Source organism: Melanerpes formicivorus, unplaced genomic scaffold (genome assembly GCF_026170545.1).
Source record: "Melanerpes formicivorus ecotype bairdi unplaced genomic scaffold, bMelFor1.0.p_v2 SCAF_3, whole genome shotgun sequence".
Classification (NCBI taxonomy): Eukaryota; Metazoa; Chordata; class Aves; order Piciformes; family Picidae; genus Melanerpes; species Melanerpes formicivorus.
Genome location: NW_027142355.1, coordinates 31,631,103 through 31,651,523, shown reverse-complemented (window position 1 = coordinate 31,651,523; position 20,421 = coordinate 31,631,103).

Here is a 20,421-nt window from a genome sequence, read left to right as displayed (position 1 = left end):
CAAGCTAAGGCACCTACAAACTGCCTTGTAACAGCAGCTCTTATATTGAGAATAGGAGCATATTTTGCAGTGATAAAAAAATGACAGACCAATTACAGTGAACCTTAACTGTTATAGGTAAATTACACACAGCAGATTTTATTAGTTCTAAACTAATGATAGTTATCACTCTGTCTTTTTATTATCTCAAGTCTGTTGAACTACCTTACTTCAGTTTATCAACATCTCCTAACTTTCACAGGCAACTATAACATAAAACATAACAGCAGTAACAGCAATTGTACTATAAATGCAAATCTAGTGCTAATGCAAGATGCCGAATTAATTACTTATACAATGTGTTAGTATTTAAAGAGAGACTCGTGGTATAACAAATCACTAGAACAAATGTTATTTTATTGCTGATGTAATAGTAAATTAAGACTAGAGAGTATTTCATAGGTCACAAAAGTAATCTCTGCCAATGAAACACTGCTCTCTACAGGATGTTGTGTATTTTTCCCTCTCCAGTTAAAATTACTTAAGTTCTAAAAAAGATTTCTTTAATTGCCTTAGAAACTGTCCCAAAATATACATGCCTGATCAAGCAGCAAGGTAAACTTCCTTCCTGAATTAAGTGAAGTTCAACCTGTAATAAGAAAATGTTCATTCTTCATTAAGGCCTGGTTTGTCTCTGTTCAGAGAATCCATTGCTAACTACTTAAATCAGAGAATCAGATAATCACAGAATAGTTCATACTGGAAGGGGTCTCTGTACACAGTGGAATCCAAATCCCTTTGCTCAGAGCAAGGTCAACTAGATCTGATTGAGCAGATCTGCATGCTGTCAGGCTTTGAAAATCTCCAGAGATGCAAACTCTATAACCTTCCTGGGCTTCCAGTGTTTGACCAGTTTACTCTACTGTTCATCTAAACATTTCTGAAGTACTTTTTTTCAACATTTTAAAATTTGTGTCCATTGTCTCTTGTCCTGTCAATGGGCATCACTGAGAAGAGTCTGGCTCCTATTTCTTTGTTCCTTCTCATCAGGTATTTATAAATATTTCTGAGGTCTGCATCCCCACTGCCAGGCTCTTGAACCTTCTCTTTGCTGTTGAACCCTCTCTTTTTCAGGCTAATCTGTCCCAGGTCCTTCAAACTATCCTTGCATGAAAGGTGCTCAAGTCCCTTAGTGTCTTTGTAGTCCTGCAATGGACTGTTTTCTGTTCCTGTTCCAGCATGAGGTCTCCGTAGGTCACAGCTTCCTTCAGAGCATGTTCACCTTCTCTGGTGGATGTGCTCTATCATTATCCACAATGGGTTGCAGGAAGACAAACTGCATCATCATGGTCTTTACCAGGGGCTGCAGACACTTCTTTAGTGCCTGGAGTATGTCTTCCCTCTCATTTTTCACTGACCTTGGTGTCTGCAAAGTTATATCTCTCACATATTTTCCACTTCTATCTCCAATAGTTGTGCAGTCTTTCTTATCATTTCTTATATATGTCATACCAGAGGTACTTCCAAAGTTGCTGATGGGCTCAGTGGCAGCTTTGGCCAGTGGCAGCTCTATCTTGGAGATGGCTGGAACTGGCTCTGCAGGGCATAAGGGCAGCTTCTAGTGACTTCTTGCAGAAGGCACCCCTCTATCCTGTCCTGCTACCAAAATATTGTTATGTAAACCAAATGTTATTCAAGTCATATCTGAAGACAAATGAGCCTCAGCATTCTAGTCATATACAGGCTATCTCCTCTGTTCATAGAGAGTCTGTTCTTCCTCATACCTTGAAGGCTGCAGGATGTGGTCTGTCAAATTTATTACACAACTCAGTAGTAAAAATATTTGTTATTAAAGCAAACCATAAAGCAGGTGTATGAAGCCTAGAGAGAGTAAGCGCATTTTATGGTTTTACTTTGAACATATTGTCTGCAAATGAATCTTTGGAAAGCCAATTGAATACTAAGTCTTTAAACCAGCAGCATGAAAATGTATCTTATTTTCATTTCAGTTGTAATAGCTGCAGTGTAATTCTGTTAACCTTGCTGTATTTCAGGATAACTAAATTAGAGTTAATTTACATACATAATTAATTTGTTTTATTTGAATACTGTTCTTGTCAGATTACATATTAATGAAATATTAAACTAAGCAGCAGCTTAAGGACTTTGCTTACTGTATACATTTCTTCCAGAGCAAAATAATCACCTTATTAATCCTGTGTGTGTATCAAGGCGACACTTATACTCTGGTTTGAAATTCAGCCCTGGTAGTCTCCAAACCTTGAGGGTAACATGTTTGAGTGGTAACTATAAGCAAAGTTTCAGGACAATTGCAAATACAAATGCAGCTGCAAATATGTCTGGTTAAAATGTCTGAAGTGTTAATGTGTCTTTGCCTATGTGATACATGTCTTCCAGCTATACTGCTTAATAGAGTGTTTCTGATTTTCACTTTCATGAGGTCAATTAAAGAAGTAAATTTCTGTCCTTGACTTTAAAGTGAATGATATTTTAAATCTGAATATAGAAGCAGAGGAATCAGTGGCATAAAACATTTCAGACAGAATACCTTTAGCCCCAGAAACAGACATGAAATCCTCAGGCCATTTAGCAGTGTCTGAGCTTAAAGATAAACAAGGTAGAAAGATGATCAGAACAGATTCAGATAACACCAGCTGTGCAGTCATTTTGTCAGTGATGTGGTGATGACTATGAAATTACACAGGACTAAATGAAATAGAATTGGTTGCTTCTTGGACATAACCACTGCTTGTGAAAGTAGTCAGGTGTGATTAGTGAGGCCAGCAATGAAGCAAACAAATGAGCCAAAGAGAGCCTTGACTGGCCATTTGCAGGACACTGTCAACAGTATTAAAACCCACCTAAATAAGAACCCATAAAATCAGGAACCAAATTGTGCAAGCAGAGAATATATAAAGCAAGGTATTTGATTAAAGCCATTCATCTTATGTATGGTGATGGAGTTACTGAATTCGAGGGTTCCCGCAAAAAGGAAATTAAGCGAGGCAGAAGATGAAGAAGTATTAATGTGAATATTTATAGCCCTTTAGAGCTAACACAAACACTGTTTCTGCTTTTGTCATCTATTGTGGGCTAACGAATGCCTCTCAAACCTGGGTCACAGGATCACAGAATATATCTGGTTGGAAGACACCTTGAAGATCATCCACTGAAAGGTCAATACTAAACCATGTCCCTAAGAGCGAGCTCCACACATCGGCTTAAACACCCCCAGACATGGTGACTCCTGCACTGCTCTGTACAGACCATACCAATGTTTGATAACCCTTTCAGTTACAAAGCATTTCCTAATATCCAGCCTAAACGTCCCCTAGCGCAGTAACCATTTCTTCTAGTCCTGTCACTTGTCATCAGGAAGAAGAGGCTGACCTCCCTCTTCACTGCAACCTCCCTTCAGGTAGTGGTAGAGCAATATGGATTAGGCTTCCCCTCAACCTCCTCTTCCCTAAACTGAACAATCCCAGTGCCCTCAGATGCTCTTCACAGGTCATGTTCTCCAAGCCCTTCATGAGACTTGTTGTCCTTCTGTGGACATGCTCCAGCACCTCAATATCCTTCCTGCAGTGAGGGGCCCAGAACTGAACACAATACACAAGGTGTGGCCTCACCAGTGCCAAGTACAGGGGGAAACACCTCCCTGTTCCTGCTGGTCACAGTGTATCTGATACAAGCCAGGACACCTTTGGCTTTCTTGGCCACCTAAGCACACTGCTGACTCATTTTCAGTTGTCTATTAACCATTACTCCCAGGTCCCTCTCCAAGTCACAGCTTTCCAACCATGCGTTCCCAATCTGTAGTTTACCATGGGGTTTTTGTGATGCAGGTGCAGGACCTGACACTTCATAGTATCATAGTATCAGACAGGGCTGGAAGGGACCACAAGGATCATCTAGTTCCATCCTCCAGCTTCATTCCATTCCCTTAATTCCTATCACTACCTGATATCCTAAGAAGGCCCTCCCCAGCCTTCCTGTAGACCCCTTCAGATACTGGAAGGCCACAATTAGGTCACCTCAGAGCCTTCTCTTCTGTAGACTGAACAGTCCCAACTCCTTCAGTCTGTCCTCATAGGAGAGGTGCTCCAGCCCTCAGATCGACCTTGTGGCCCTTCTCTGGACATGTTCCAGCACCTCCATATCCCTCTTGTAATAGGGGCTCCAGAACTGGATGCAGTACTCCAGGTGGGGTCTCACCAGGGCTGAGTAGAGGGGGAGAATCACCTCCCTCGACCTGCTAGCCACACTTCTCCTGATACAGCCCAGGATCTGATTGGCTTTGCGGGCTGCAAGTGCACATTGAGAGCTCATGTTGAGCTTTTTGTCCACCAGCACCCCCAAGTCTCTCTCCTCTGTGCTGCTTTCCAGCCAGTTACTGCCAAGCCTGGATTTGTGCCTGGGATTGCCTCAACCCAGATGCAGGACCCTGCACTTGCCCTTATTGAACCTCATGAGGTTGGCTTGTGCCCACCTCTCCAGCCTGTCAAGGTCCCTCTGGATGGCCTCCCTTCCCTCCAACGTGTCTGCTGTACCGCACAGCTTGGTGTCACTTGGCCTTGCTGAACTTCATACAGTTAGCCTTGGCTCATCAGTCTAACCTGTTCAGATTCTACTGTAAAGCTTCCCTACCCTCTAGCAGATCAACACAACTGCTCAGCTTGATGTCCTTTGCAAACTTATTGAGGGTGCACTTGGTCTCCTCATCCAGATCATTACTAAAGATTTTAAAGAGGACATGCCCCAGGACTGAACCCTGGGGGACACCACTACTGACTGGATAATAGCCAGATTTAATTCCATTTACCACCACTCTTTGGGCCAGGACACTTAGCCAGCTATTTTATCCAGTGGAGAGTGCACTTACCCAAGCCTTGTGCCATGGGTTTCTGAAGGAGAATGTTGTGGGAGACTCTCAAAGGCTTTACTAAAGTCCACGTAGAGAGTGACCATGGCATTTCCCTCATCCACTAGGCAGGTCACCTTATTGTAGAAGATCAGATTAGTCAGGCAGGATTTGCCTTTCATAAGTCCATGATGACTGGACCTGATTGCCTGGTTATCATGTATGTGCTGTGTGATGGCACTCAGGATGACCTTTTCCATAACCTTTCCTGTCACTGAGGTCAGACTGACAGGCCTGTATTCCTTGGATCGTACTTCTGGCCTTTCTTGTAGGTGTCACATTTGCTAGCCCCAGTCTACTGGGGCCTCCCTGGTTAGTCAGGACTATTGACAAATAATGGTGAGTGGCCTAATGAGCACATCCACCAGCTCCATAAGTACACTTGGATGGATCCTATCCAGTCGCATAGACTTGTGCACATCTAAGTGGCACAATAGGTAATTGATCATTTCCTCCTGAATTGTGGGGGCTGCTTTCTGCTCCCCATCCCTGTCTTCCAATTCCATGGGCTGAAGTCTCAAAGATCACAAGATCTCTTTAGCAGTATACACAAGTTTTGCTTTAGAGAGTGGAAGAAATATTGAAGAATCACTCTTCACTGATTATCTGTATCAGCATTAATTTTCATCACTACTAGGAGGATTTTACTGAACAGTGCACTAGGATTTCATAATGAGACAATCATCTGGTGTAATGACTAAATTCTTTTTTAACTCCTCTTCAAGCCTAAATATCCAGTTGTATTAATATAGATACTTATGGACTCTCAGATAGAACATACAAGATCACTTATTACTAGAAAGGGAAGTAACCATTTCTTCAAGAGATACCAAAATCCTTTGAAATTCAGATTTTTTAAAAGTAATATTTATATAATTTCCAAGTTAAAAAACTGAGAGAGTTTTAGGATTTAGGGAACTTCATTTTCTGAAATCACTACTTTCTAAAATTGTACTGATGTCATTCCCTTTCATTCTTTTAGTTTTCAAGGTACAATAATTTTTGCAGCAGGATTAAGTGGTAAAGAAAAAGTTCAATATTTTTTTAAAATAACAAGTCTTGATTATTTGTTCCTCTGGTAAACACCTGAGAAAAACACTTGCAGATTTCAATGGTGTTGATAATCAAATATGAATCAATGTGGAATGCTATGGATTCCTGTAGTGGTGTGAAGAATTCATGTGATGAATTCAGAGAAAAATGTCAAACAAATCATCCAACCACTGTTTCACTCTGCAGAGTCATTGCAGTATGTTCTCATTGGTGGAGACTGTGCTCCATTTTTCAATATGAAATAAGTTTTGTTCTTATTCTGAAACATGAATTATTGGTTTTGAGCTCTGTATTTTTCAGTGTGTTTCCCAAAATACTCAACCTGAAGCGGTTCTCTTGAAATATGTTTTGTTTGAATTCAGTGCCCTCTTCTGCCATGATGCTTATAGGAAGATGTAGAACAGGGAAGAGGGGAGCTCAACTTCATGGATTTGGTTTTTCAAATTAGCTATACCCTTAGGAAGCATGACTACACCAGCTGCACTTCCAGCTCCCTGTTTCCTTGTTTCAAGCTCATGTGCATCGTTGACCCCTGCCCGCTTTCCAGAGGAAATAATTTACAGTAATTCAGTTGATTTTCTCTTGTGAGAGATGATACAGAGAAAAGTGACTACAGATATATCACTTCAGGTAGAGAGAGGCAAAGCCAAAAGCAAAGCACCCAGCTGCTGTGAGTACATTGATTGCTCTTCATATGTGAATAAGCAAGTTACTCCACTTCAGTGAATTGTATGAGCTGCAGTAGTCATCTATGCATGCTCCTATCTTACCCTACTTGTGAAGTAAAAGATTACCTTAGGCTACCCTCATCATGTTTCAAAGGTTGTTAATGGTTAAAATTAACTTAAGCACCATAATTTATTAGGCCAGAAACATGTGAAAGAGTGATTGCACTATGGAATGGGCTGCCCGGGGAGGTGGTGGAGTCACTGTCATTGAAGGTGTTCAGGAGGAGACTTGATGGGGTACTTGGTGCCATGGGTTAGCTGTTTGGGTGGGTTGGATTGGTTGATGGGTTGGACATGATGATCTTGAACGTCTTTTCCAACCTGGTTTGGTTTATTCTAATAAAGGTTTATTTATTATTCTAATGTCCATGCTCAATGGCTGAGAACAGTCTTTGGATCACATGACCACAGACAATCCACTATTTCAGTAGAATCTTTGCACTGTATATCTCTATATTTTACCTAATGTGAAGACTTCAGATTTTCTGTGAATGAGAAGGTGGTGTACACATTCAGCATCCATTATATGTGCTGCGTGCAGTCTAAGCTGAGGCTGCCAGAAATCCTTTTTGCCCTCAACACAGTAAACATTTTGACTCTCCTTAGGAAGGACATGAAGGCACATTCAAGCAATAATCTTCACACTATTTCATTTGTGCCCTACATGATGTCACTGAAATGGCAAATAGAATACCTGAAGGCTCCATAGAAAGGTTGTTGTTTATTGATTTGGTACATTGCAAATTTCCATTACCTTCCAGGAATACCAGCAGGTGCTCCTCAGAGCTAGCCTTTGGAGTGATTCTATAAGGAAAAAAGTTAGATAGACAGCTCTGCTGGCCTTAAGGCTACCCTGAGGGCTGCTCTGCACAGTAATAGAGACACGGCATCTGGGACTCTGCATGTGATCACTGAAGCAGCCTGTACTTTCAGAACTGATGCTTCAGGCTCTTGGCACAACACTTAAGTCTCACTAAATAGCCAGCTCACACTTTCAAATTCTACAGAATTTGTATATTGATAAGCCTGACAGTGTCATTGGTTTTGACTTGTACTTTTCTTGCATTATTTTACTTTAATGTTTAAAAAAATTATCTCCAGCTTATTCAAGTCCTAAATAGATTCAGTATTTTTCTTGAACGTGTAACTTTACAAAGATATGGAAGTGAAAAAATCATTATAGTTTTGCCCCAGTAAATATAACTGTTTAACAGAATCTTCCCAGTATCACCAGGGTTGGAAGAGACCTCAAAGATCATCTAGTCCAACCTTTCACCACAGACATCATGACCAGACCGTGTCACCAAGTGTCACGTCCAATCCCCTCTTGAACACCTCCAGGGATGGTGACTCCACCACCTCCCTGGGCAGCCCATTCCAATGACTAATGACTCTCTCAGTGAAGAACTTTCTCCTCACCTCGTACCTAAACTTCCCCTGGCACATCTTGAGACTGTGTCCTCTTGTTCTGATGCTGGTTGCTAGAGAGAAGAGACCAACCCCTTCCTGGCTACAACCACTCTTCAGGTAGTTGTAGGGAGCAATAAGGTCTCCCCTGAGCCTCCTCCTCTCCAGGCTAAACAATCCCAGCTCCCTCAGCCTCTCCTTGTAGAGCTTGTGCTCCAGGCCTCTCACCAGCCTTGTTGCCCTTCACTGGACATGTTCAAGAGTCTCAATATACCTCTTAAACTGAGGGGCCCAGAACTGGACACAGGACTCAAAGTGTGGCCTACCCAATGCAGAGTACAGGGGCACAATGACTTCCCTGTTCCTGCTGGCCAAACTATTCCTAATGCAGGCCAGGATGCCATTGGCCCTCTTGGCCACCTGGGCACACTGCTGGCTCATGTTTAGGCAGCTGTTAATCAGCACCCTCAGGTCCCTCTCTGTTTGGCAGCTCTCCAGCCACTCCGACCCCGGCCTGTAGCTCTGCATGAGGTTGTTGTGACCAAAGTGCAGCACCTGGCACTTGGATTTGTTGAATGCCATCTTCTCTAGCTGCTCTTATTTGCATGCAAGATACGTAGAAGAAAAGTACATAATGGATTTAATGGCTTCTTTTCTTACTAAATGTACTAGTTTATGGACTTAGAAATGCAAAATTTGTTGGTTAGTGCTGGTTAAATTCTTGTCAATATAAACTGCAATTAGTGAAAGAGGGAGCATTCTACCTCACACCTTGTCATTCAGCTAAATATTTCTACCCATTTGCAATAATTTGAAGTGCCACATTGCAGGAGTTTAATTAGTTTAATTGTAGTTCTTGGTGTTCTATATGAGCTCAGGCTTAGATAGTATTCTGAACACTTAAAATTCTCCTGGAACTTGTCTCATCAAGTTGGATGAAATCAAGTAGCTGCTGGAAAGCAAGTGCAGAAACAATGTTATGCAGTGGTACATGATGGGGGATTGAAGCAATCAGAGAAAAGTAACACCCACACACTTTAAATTAAAAATTCACATACAGTAAATCTCACAAGCAGAATCTCCTGAACAGTATTTCCCATCAATCCATTATGAAGAGCCATAGAAGTGTATTATTCTAAGTCCTATGCTGTGTAATTACACTGTTTAAACAAGGATACTGAATAAAATCTTTGGCAGGTGTGTAACCTCCAGTACTGTGTCCAGTTCTGGAGCCCCTATTACAGGAAAGATATGGATGTGCTGGAACAGATCTGTTTGCTTCCTTATGGGAATATTGAAATAAACTTACAACAATGAAGATATTAGTTGAGATTTCTTACAATGAGCATTTTCAAATATCTGTGAGATCACAGAAACCAATACATAGTAAGTTAGTTTGCTCTATTTAGCTGCAATTGTAAAACCTTCTCCTCCAGAACAAAAAGCAAACCAACAAACCAACCAAACAAAAAATCTTATAGCCTACAAAAAACTAAGGACTCCTTTTCTGAGGAGTATTTTACTAAGTTTAGGAGCAAGATGGCTTTTTTTTTTAGAGCTACCATGTATAGAAAATTCTACTGCTATCAACAGCTAACTTAATGTTGCCTGCAGATCAAGTCTAATCTTTATTCTCAGAAAAATGCTTGGAGTTACATTTCAGGTTCTTAAATTCATATGAAATAGACATTTTGTCTTTTATCACTGCCTGCTATAAAACTAGCATAAATTAATGTCTCTATAACCAATGAAAAAGTTTTGTTTTTTTTTCCATATCTTCGACTCATGTGTCAAGATCTTTCTTCAAAAGGCTGATATCTTTTTGTAACAAAACTAATATCAAAATGAGAAACAGAAGGAAAGAGGTGAAAGGGACAGTTACATTTTTGAATAAGAACGTAGGTCTTTAAACTGTCAGTGCTGTAAGTTCAGACAAAAGTGGTGAGCGGATAGAAGAGAATTATATGGACTCTTTAGTGGTTTGACAGGAAATTAAGCACCTTTATATCTGCTCATCTATCACGTATTCACCTTTATCTCATGGCATGTCTCTAGTAAATGGTGACATTTGAAAATGATTCAATTAAAGTCACTGTATACTGCGTAATACTGCAATCTCTGTGTATGAAATAAATAACAACTAATTACATTGCATGAATATCACTACTTCTCAAATAGCATCATAAGAGCGTGCATGTGTAATAAAATTGAATAAATACTGATTAGTGACTTATTTTACAGTTGTTTTATGGTCAAAGATCATTACAATCTTACAGTTCAAGACTCATAAATTGTATGTCTATGTTAGAAAGAAGATAGGGAAGATTTAACATTTTGGTTAACCGAAATGTGTTGAAAGCTAAATGACTGATGCTGATCTTATCACTGAATCTCTTAGTTAAAGTCAGAATAGACCTTTATTTTAGTGTTATTTTTTTTTTAAAGGTAAAGTGTTCCGCTCCCTTTTCTTCCTTTTTCAAAAAACTGACTGTGAAATATAATTAGAGCAATACTGGAAGAGGAGGGAATTTTTAGATATTAGTATTAATATGCACGTTCTTGAATGTGTCCAGAGAAGGGCAACGAGGCTGGTGAGAGTCCTCAAGCACAAGCCCTATGAGCAGAGGCTGAGGGAGCTGGGATTGTTTAGCCTGGAGAAGAGGAGGCTCAGGGGAGACCTTATTACTGTCTACAACTACCTCAAGTGTGGTTGTAGCCAGGAAGGAGATGGTCTCTTCTTCCAGGCAACCAGCACCAGAACAAGAGGACATAGTCTCAAGCTGCACCAGGGGAAGTTTAGGCTCAAGGTGAGGAGAAAGTTCTTCACTGAGAGAGTTGTTAGCCATTGGAATGGGCTGCCCAGGGAGGTGGTGGAGTCACCTTCCTTGGAGGTGTTCAAGAGGGGATTGGATGTGGCACTTGGTGCCATGCTCTAGTGGTTGTGAGGTCTTGGGTGACAGGTTGGACTTGATGATCTTTGAGGTCTTTTAAAACCTTGTTGATTCTATGATTCCATGATTCTACTCCACCTTTGCCATGATATAGATAAGTTCTTGGCACCTGTTGCACCCAGTGAATAGAAAACACAGAGAAGAATTATAGACAGCAATCTGACTAAAGGAATGAAATAGAAACTCAAACATGAGGCATATCAAATCAAAAGTCTTTGGAGACATAACTATGGAATTTATAGATCAAAGTATTTAAGTGTTTTAGCTTTAAATTCTTTATAAAAGTTTTGGAAACCCTTTTCTGGGGGTGGGTGTGATTTGGAGGGGTTGGAGAGATAGTTTAACATATTAAAAAGTTGGAGGTGACAATTTCTAACTGCTTTATAATTTAGGAGAGTATGCAAATTCTTGAACAAGGCTTTTTTTTTTTTTTTTTTAATGTTTTCTTTGGGGGGAGATTACAAGAGTCCATAGTATAGGATTACTGACATATTAGTTTCAGAATCAGATGATTTCTTATCACAGTATGCAAAACTACTTTTGCAAAGGAAGTTTGCAAAGTTCCAGTTTTACAGGTATCACAGCTTTCTTATTTTCACCTACAGTCAACCATTCTCTATGTAGAAGACAGAGTGTTTGACATAAAGATGATGTTGCAGATTGGTATATCATGCATATATGGTTGATCTCTCTACCTTGTCTTTTCTAAGAATTGATATAGATATTTGCACTAAACCCACAGGCATGATAGGTGTCACATATTAAATGTAAGACTCAGCTCATTGACTCATGACTCACACTACCTTTCACTGCAAAGATATACGTTAATGCCATTGTGCAGCACTCCTACACCTTCTTTCCTGATAAGGATTTGTTTGATATGAAAATTATGGTCACCTGTCTTGTCAGAGAGAACAGCAGGCACAGGGCTGTGCATCTACCAGCACAGAGCATCTACCAGGGCCCATGATGGTAGGGACATTTTTATTGGCAGACATTCTCAATATCAACTTTGTATATGCCTGACCCTGCTCATGTGACATATTGCCTTCTAAAGTGGGAAGTATGCAAAAATTCTGACAGATTTAGTAAAACATCCATGTTCTAGTGCTTTGTGGCCAGCATTTGCTCAGTAGTATGATGATGTCCACTGTAGTAATTCTTATCAACATAGTTAACTACAAATCATAGAATCATAGAATCATAGAATCAATAAGGTTGGAAAAGACCTCAGAGATCATCAAGTCCAACCTATCACCCAAGACCTCAGGGCTAACTAAACCATGGCTTCAAGTGCCATGTCCAGTCCCTTTTGAACACCTCCAGGGATGGTGACTCCACCACCTCCCTGGGCAGCACATTCCAATGGCCAATCACTAATTTCTGTGAAGAATTTCTTCCTAACATCCAGCCTAAACTGCAAAATTGTTTTAGAATCATAGAATTGTTGGGGCTGGAAGGGACCTCAAGGACCATCCAGTTTCAACCCCCCTGCCATGGGCAGGGACACCTCACACTAGATCAGGTTGCTCACAGCCACATCCAGCCTGGCCTTAGAAACCTCCACCCCCTCGCTGGGCAACCTGTTCCAGTGTCTCACCACTCTCATGGGGAAGAATTTCTTTCCACTATCCAATATGATCCTACCCATTTCTGTTTTCTTTCCATTTCCCCTACTCCTATCATTACCTGACACACTAAAAGTCCCTCACCTGCCCAATTTCCCCCCCCCCCCCCTTTTACCATCAAATCCCAGAGTACCTGGGCTCTGTTGGAGTCTCCTCCCACCCCAGGTGTGGCCACTTTGTCCTCCCCACCCAATCCCCTTTTTAATCCCCACCAGGAAGGACAGAAGCCCCAAGCTGAGCCCATCTGGGCTGAGGGATCCTCCTCTTCTCACTGGTGAGTGACCATGGTGCACACTGGGTGATGGTGGTGGTGACAACAAAGGCTGGGGGGCCTAGTGGCCCCCCAGCTCTTAGGGAGAGGATTGATGACTCCTCCAGTATCATCCATGGGTGCTGGCTGGGCTTCCTCACTGGGGCTGAGCTCCTCTGGGTGGTTAGTTTCAAATGGTGGTTAGTTTCTTTGGCTTTTGGCCACAGAAACTGTGGCCAAAATCTTCTTGATTAGGTTTGGGTCACCTACCTACCTACTACCTACAAGTGTGACCTTTTGACTTACAGCCCTTTCACTTATAGAATCATAGAATCAATAAGGTTGGAAAGGACCTCAGAGATCATTAAATCCAACCTATCGCCCAACACCTCAGGACTAACTAAAGCATGGCACCACGTGGCAACAATAATTGTTGATTAGAAGAAAATGACAATCTGAATCTTTATGTTTTTATATATTTCCAGTATAGGTTTCTTATGAAGGTGTCTTTACAATTTAGGAATTTAAATTAAGATAAAGAATAAGCATTTTCCCCTGTATGGCATATTTCTTCCTTATTGCACCTATACACACACCTCAGATTGTTTTTCAAGTGAACTCTTTTCTATTTTTGTGATGATATGTAAGTAGAGACTGATAGCTTGATGTTTTGGAAAAGTTTTTAAAAGGAAGGGAAATGACAATTTAGGATGCCATAAAACCATGGATGAAAGTAGTATAAGAGGGCACTTTTTAAACCATCAGCCTAGAGGAAAGTATGTGGAAAACAAACTTGAAGAAACACTATAAGCAGATTTCTTGCAGGAAAACTACAAACCTTTTTACTTTTTAATATTAGTGTAACAGCTTTTCAAATCCAATCCTTCTCCCCTTATTCAATTCTCACAACTGCAGTGAGTTTAAAACTAGACTATCTTCTAAAGTCAGAGAGTGTCAATGGATTTTACCTACAAAGCATGCAGCATGCTTCAGAGGGCTGCATAAATAACATGAGGTCTAATTTTGTGTTCGGCCTCCTGAGAGGTGTCAGAGGGAGCAGAAAGATTATTTTAAAGTTGTTTTATGTTGTTCATTCTTTTTACTTTGAGAACAGATGATGTTTTAATTATTTTTTTGCAATAAGCTGAGTGCCTACAGGTTTGAAAGTATATGGTAATCACCTTGCTATAATCTATGCGAAGGAGTGCTATGGGAAGATTGATAAAATCAAAGAATGGTTTGGGTTGGAAGGCACCTTAAAGATCGTTGCCTTCCAATCCTTCTGAAATAGGCAGGGGCATCTTCTAGACCAGGTTGCTCAAGACTCCATCCAACCTGGCTTTGAACACCTCTAGGCTTGGAGCCATCACTTCTCTGGGCGACTTGTTCCAGTGTTTCACCAACCTCATGGTGAAGAATTTCTTCCTAATGCCTACACTAAATCGATTTTCTTTTACTTTGAAGTCATTACCCCTAGTCTTATCACTACATGCCTCTGTAAATAGTCCCTCTCCAACTATCCTGTAGGCCCACCTCCAATACTGGAAGGCTGCCATAAGATCTCCCCTGACCCTTCTTTTCTCCAGGCTGAAAAACTCCAACTCTCTCATCCTGTCTTGTTAGGAGTGGTTCTCCAGCCTTCTGATCATCTTTGTGACTCTCCTCTGGACCATCTCTAAAAGTTCCATGTCCTTTTTGTTTTGGGGGCTCCTGAACACATTACTCCAGGTGGTTCTCGCAAGAGCAGACTAGAAGGGGAGAATCATCTCTCTTGGCCTACTGGCCACACTTTTGGCGCCAGTACAGTGTAGTTTCTGCACTAGGTAAATCCTCTGCTGGGGAGTTAAAATATCTCTATTCCTCTGGAATAATTTACACAGGGAAGTATATAAGAGGCCAGGTTGTCCTTCAAAGACCCAGAAGGGCAGCTGTCTCTGTTTGTCAAGACAAATAGATGCCAGAGATGGGAAACCACATGGGAGCCTGTTTTCCATCTGGCAGTTCTAAAAGGCTTCCAGCTCAGGAAAAGGATTCATGTAGAGAGTTTATTAATTAGAGGATTGGAGAGGCTTGCTGTCTGATTTCAAAGAATCTAGAAATTGTTTTATTTTCCCCTTCTCTAGGTTCAATGGGATTGCTCTCTTTGTTAGCCTGGTAGCTAATGAAAGTTATGTGCAATTTCTGTGACTGGGTTGATCTGGTCCTCAAATCAGACTTTGGTGAACAAATATTGCATCACAAAGTTTTAAATCAGTATGGTTTAAGTCAAAGGACATTAGTCACAGAGGCTGATCTTCTTGGTTTGCTATTCTCACTGAGTTTTCTTTACAGTCAAAAGAGAAACTAAGTCTCTTCCAGGCAGGGTTTAGAAGAGCAAAGTTAGAGTGGTGTGGCCATGCTTGAAGGACATAATTTTCTTTCTAAAAGAGGTGATTAGATTGATTGTCACTTTCAACAGAAATATGTCCTGTTGGATACATTTCTCAGTGTAAGCTGCTCTAACAAACATGATGTCAAAATTGTCATTTTTGTAAAAATTAAAAGGGTCAATGAAATAAAATTCTGTGTACTTTAGCTTAACCTTTCCAGACTGCTGCATGCATTCAAATTCACAGAAAATCTTCAATTTTGTCTAAAGAAAAAGACCATTAAAACAAACTAATGGCTTCCTAGTGTATGAATATGAAAACAGATATCTACAGAATATTTTAAGAACCCATCTAATCCACAAAAGAATGGTGTTATGGGTGATTGGGTTTTGGGGGCTCTGTTGGGATTTTTTTGGTTTGTTTGGGTTTTGTTTTTCTTTTTAGTGTGGTGGAGTTTTATTTTTGGGTGGAGGTGGGCAGTGGAGAGTAGCAGTAAAACGGTTCGGCTTATTTCAGTGTCCCAATGATAACAGAAAACACTGAAACAATTATGTTGTAAAGAAACATTTTTTATAATGTCATTTCTTTGTTGATCTAGATGGATTCAGCTCTGTGAGGCTGTTCAATCTGAAAATGAAAGATGAGGTGTGTTTCTTTCGACTTGTAAACATTTTTTATAACCCTTTTTGTAGCAAACATTGAAAAGAACAAAATACATTATCCCTTGTGTTTTATGTGGAAACTTCAATAAATCTGTTACTTTCTTTAGTAAAAAGATCTATTCTAGAAATATGGCTATTTGTCATGCTGGATTCAACTAGTAACTCTTTCCATGTTTACTTCCAAGAGTAGACCATACTTAAAGGTTATAAGAAGTATGAAGAAAGCATAAGGACCTGAGGAATTAGCAACAGATTCTACATTATGTTTTCAATTTAATATGATTTCTTAATTTAGAAATCTTCTCATCTACTAACACTCCACAGTCCAAATACAGGTGTTATGATATTTGTCTATCTGCCTGTGCTGGGCTACACCACCTTGGGGTGGGGGGGAAGGTTGCAAGAGCCCCGCTTCACCCAGGCGACAAAAGAAACCTGATCCATGTGGATGTGGTTTCTCCCTCCTGGGAGGAGAGGTCACCTGACACTAAGTTGGTCTGTTCCTCTCCCTCTTCCTGTCCAGCAAGACTATAAAGGGGGTGGGGGGGCAGCTATTCTGGCTCTCTGCACCTTCCTTGCCTGTTGGAAAGGACCCACCAGTGCTGCTGGCCTCCTGGTTCTGCCACGTGATCGGGCCTGATCTTCTCCCTACTGCATCCATGCTTCCCTAAAGGACTGAAATCCACATATATTGAGGGAGATACAAAGCCATCCAAATTTGGTTTTGTATATTCTCCTATTCATCCTTATTCCTTACCCTTGTATATCCTCCCTGTTAATGCTATATATATTGTTAAAAAAATTTGCTTCTCCTGGTTTCTTCCGAACCAACTCCAGATTATTTTTTGGTAGATTAAACTCCAGTTAAAGCTTAAACCACCACGCTGTCTTTTTTTTAGGTTCCCTTTCTGTGGATATTCCTACCATAAAGATGTCTGTATTAACTGCTATTAACCCACAGTAATTTCAGCAGGCTTTTCAGGAGACCTCTAAAAGTCAATGCATGATCATCTGCACTTAGGCATATATTTTTATGTTTGTGTAATTAGTTTCAGAGGAATTTGTTGCCCCTGGCTACTAAAAATCTGTGACGTAGGTTTCTATGTATACTGTACTGTAGTACACTTTGCCTCTAAAGAGCTTTATCTGAATATATGAACCTCACTCTTTCCACTTGTTGAAATAGCAATCTGCCAGAGAGATTACTTCTAATTGGAAATATTTAATTAGTAAAGTCTTCTGTCATTTCAACCAGTTGTATAAGAGGGAACAGTATGAGAGCCATTTTGTTCTGACTGTACTGTTTTCCTCACAGATATAGTTTGACAGACATCAAAACTTTCTGTTCCCTGAATTTGCTTTGATTTTCTTCTTTCGTGGTCATACCTATCTGCTGCTTCCTATCTATGTGGAGCTTAGTTACCTCTCATCTCTTTCTTCTTCTGTCTGCAAATGATTTTGTCTTTTGATCTTTCCTTCTTATGCTCTGATTCCTTATTGTATCTATAATCTCTTTTCTCCACTGGGCTTTTGTTGTGCTTCTATGTGTGTTTTTTCTTTTCTTGTATTTTTTCCCCCCTCTTCTTCTAATTCTGTCACTTCAACTAATTTTCTCTTGAACCATTAGTCTTAAAGCTATCACTTGCTCTGCCATACATTCATGGTCAATATCAAAGTCCAAAAATCTGTGTTCCAGATACTATTCTGCAGCATCTATCCTGTATATTTTTAAATGTCAATGAATTTTGCAATCATTTTTAACTTCATCTTTCCATGCTGAATCTTCTCTTTGCTAAGATCTGTCAGCTGATACTAAAAATACAGGAAGTTTTTATGCTGTCTCTGAGTAGAAACCCTCATATCATGCTTATTTTGTTTTACTTTTCTTGCTTTTTCTCCCTTCTTAAGTCAACTGAGGGCATTGCTTGTGGACACCATCACTTTCTAGCAGGTGTCTTTGAAGAGGACAAACACCAACTTGAAAATGTATCCTCTAACTTCATGTTTTAAGTACTTTCCCCCATCATTTCACATATACATATAACTTCACTGATGTACTTAACCAGAAATGTTCTTCTTATCTCGGCTGGTAGTCATTTGATGGTCCAACTTCTGAACCAAATTCTTTTTATGTGAACAATTGTTTGTATTCATATTATTCATTAAAAGTATTGGTGAAGAAGCCAGGCATATAGTCAAACATCCTTGATGGAGCTAGTCAAGGACTAGGACAAACATATTTAGAGTAGATTTATAAATGAAAGGCACTCAGCAGTTTATGCAAATGTTTTTTGCTTTGAAATATTTATGCTAATTCAAAGTAACTGTAAAAGAATATAATCCTGAAGATTTCTCTATTCCTCACCTAAAGAGTTCTAATCCAGAAAAGGTGACATATAATTTAAAGTCCGTGGGCACAGTAAACTGGAAGAGGTTTTACATATCATCTTTCAGGGTTGCTTTCTTATATTCTGTGTATCCAGCTTAGTTTAAACATCTTAGCAAAGCCAAGATAACATCAGAGCTTTAGCCATCTCCTTTTTATTTGTTATTTATTTATTTTTGTTTAAGTTTCTTTCAAAAAACGGCAGATATTTCTCAAAATAAATAAAATAGTCTAGAAAGCATTAAATGTTGTCCACAGTGAGAACTAATACATGGTCCAGAGGTAGACAATTTGCTGTTCTCCACTGTGCTATTTAAAATAGTTCCATTAACACAGACAGTGCTAATTAAAGAGCAAACTTCAAATGATGGTACAAAAAATATACCAAAATGTTCAGTGCAAATGAAATAATTGTCCATACATAATTATATGTATGTATAAATGCCTGCGTTTAATTTTATGTATGCAAGAAGCATTTGTTCCTCTGTAGTGTGGATTTGGTCAGCTAGATTTCACTGACTTGGAATCCATTAGAAGGTAATCTCCTTTACGTAAAGTGTAAAAGATGGAGGAAGTGAAATGACTGAAAATATTACTTACTGAGAATATTTATACATTGGGTTTTGAGATTTTTATCTTATTATTTCTCTCTTAAAAAAAGAGAAAAAAAATGTCTTCGATCTAATCCTTTTCAAAGAGGAGGAGGAAGGAAGGAGAAGACTAATTGGATGATATGTACAAATGGCCAGATCCTAAACATGTCAAAATCAAAGTATATATCTCCATTGATCTTCTGTTACTGAAGTGTTAGCAGGTATTCACAGTGCAGGAAGTAAAACAGCAGAAGAAAAACAGAGAATGTTTTATTTATTATTTTTTTCCTGTTACTTAAGTGCAACATGCGACATTTACAAGGAGGGAAGATAATACTCATGCTGCCAAAGGTGCTTTAATCTCAGCTACTCCTCTCTCTTTTCCCTTACTTTATTTCTAAAACTATTAACAAAGCTTGAGAAAAATGCCATGCATTTACAAAAAGTTCTGAGTGAAAACTATTTTCAGTAGGAATATAGTTATGATGGATTATACTTCTCAATAACTCTCAGAAGCACTGGAACTCAAGCACGACTTTGTTCAGGTATGTTCTGCTTTTGAAAGGCTGATTTCGAAGCAAATATCCTTTACCATACTGACACAATCATTTCTGGTACAGTCAGTGAAGCAAGACTACTTCATATCTTGTAATTAAGTGGGGATTTTTTTTAACCTTTTTATTCCTTTCTATTCTCATATGAAATAAACAGAAACAGATTATATATACAGAACTATATTTTACATTTGATCTAATACCTGTGAAGACTTACTAATTTCAGAGTTGTTATACAAGACTATAGCTCACCACAGGATTTGACTCATACCTTCTCTACCAGTCCATGTATGCTCACTGGTTAGAGAAAAGGTAGAAATGTTTTGAACTGGAGTCTTGTTGACAATTAGAAGAACTTATTTTCAGTATGTGTGCTTATAAAACCAGTAAGCAGCTTTCTGTAAGCTATTTAGTTGAAAATGATTCCTTTACACCAGAAGAATATATTAAGTAAGAAATCCTGCTTCAGATAGGTTTTTGCCAGGGACACTGAATTCACACAAAGATGGATTTCACTTGGCATGAAAAGCTGCAATAGTTTTACCTCTTCTCCCAAACACACTCTTATCTCCTTAGCAATTAAAGTGTACTTGGCCTGTTTATTCAGTAGGAAGAGAATCTCTTAGCTTATGCTGAAGTGAAAGAGGACTGATATACAAAAGAAATAGATTTTAATGCAATAAAGAGATATACTGTCTTCTGACAGTGTGCCAAAGATCAGTGCTAGTATTCATCTGAGCTCTCAGAGTGGTTAAAGTTGTCAAATCTTGAAATCTATGAAAATTTCAAATCCCCTAATTAGTTGAAGTTATGGGAAACAACAGCACTTTGTACTGAAATTCATTATGTTGCTTTTCACAAACAGAACAGATAAAGTTTTCATTTGTCTGTGCAGCTCCACTGACAACATATCTTTTGC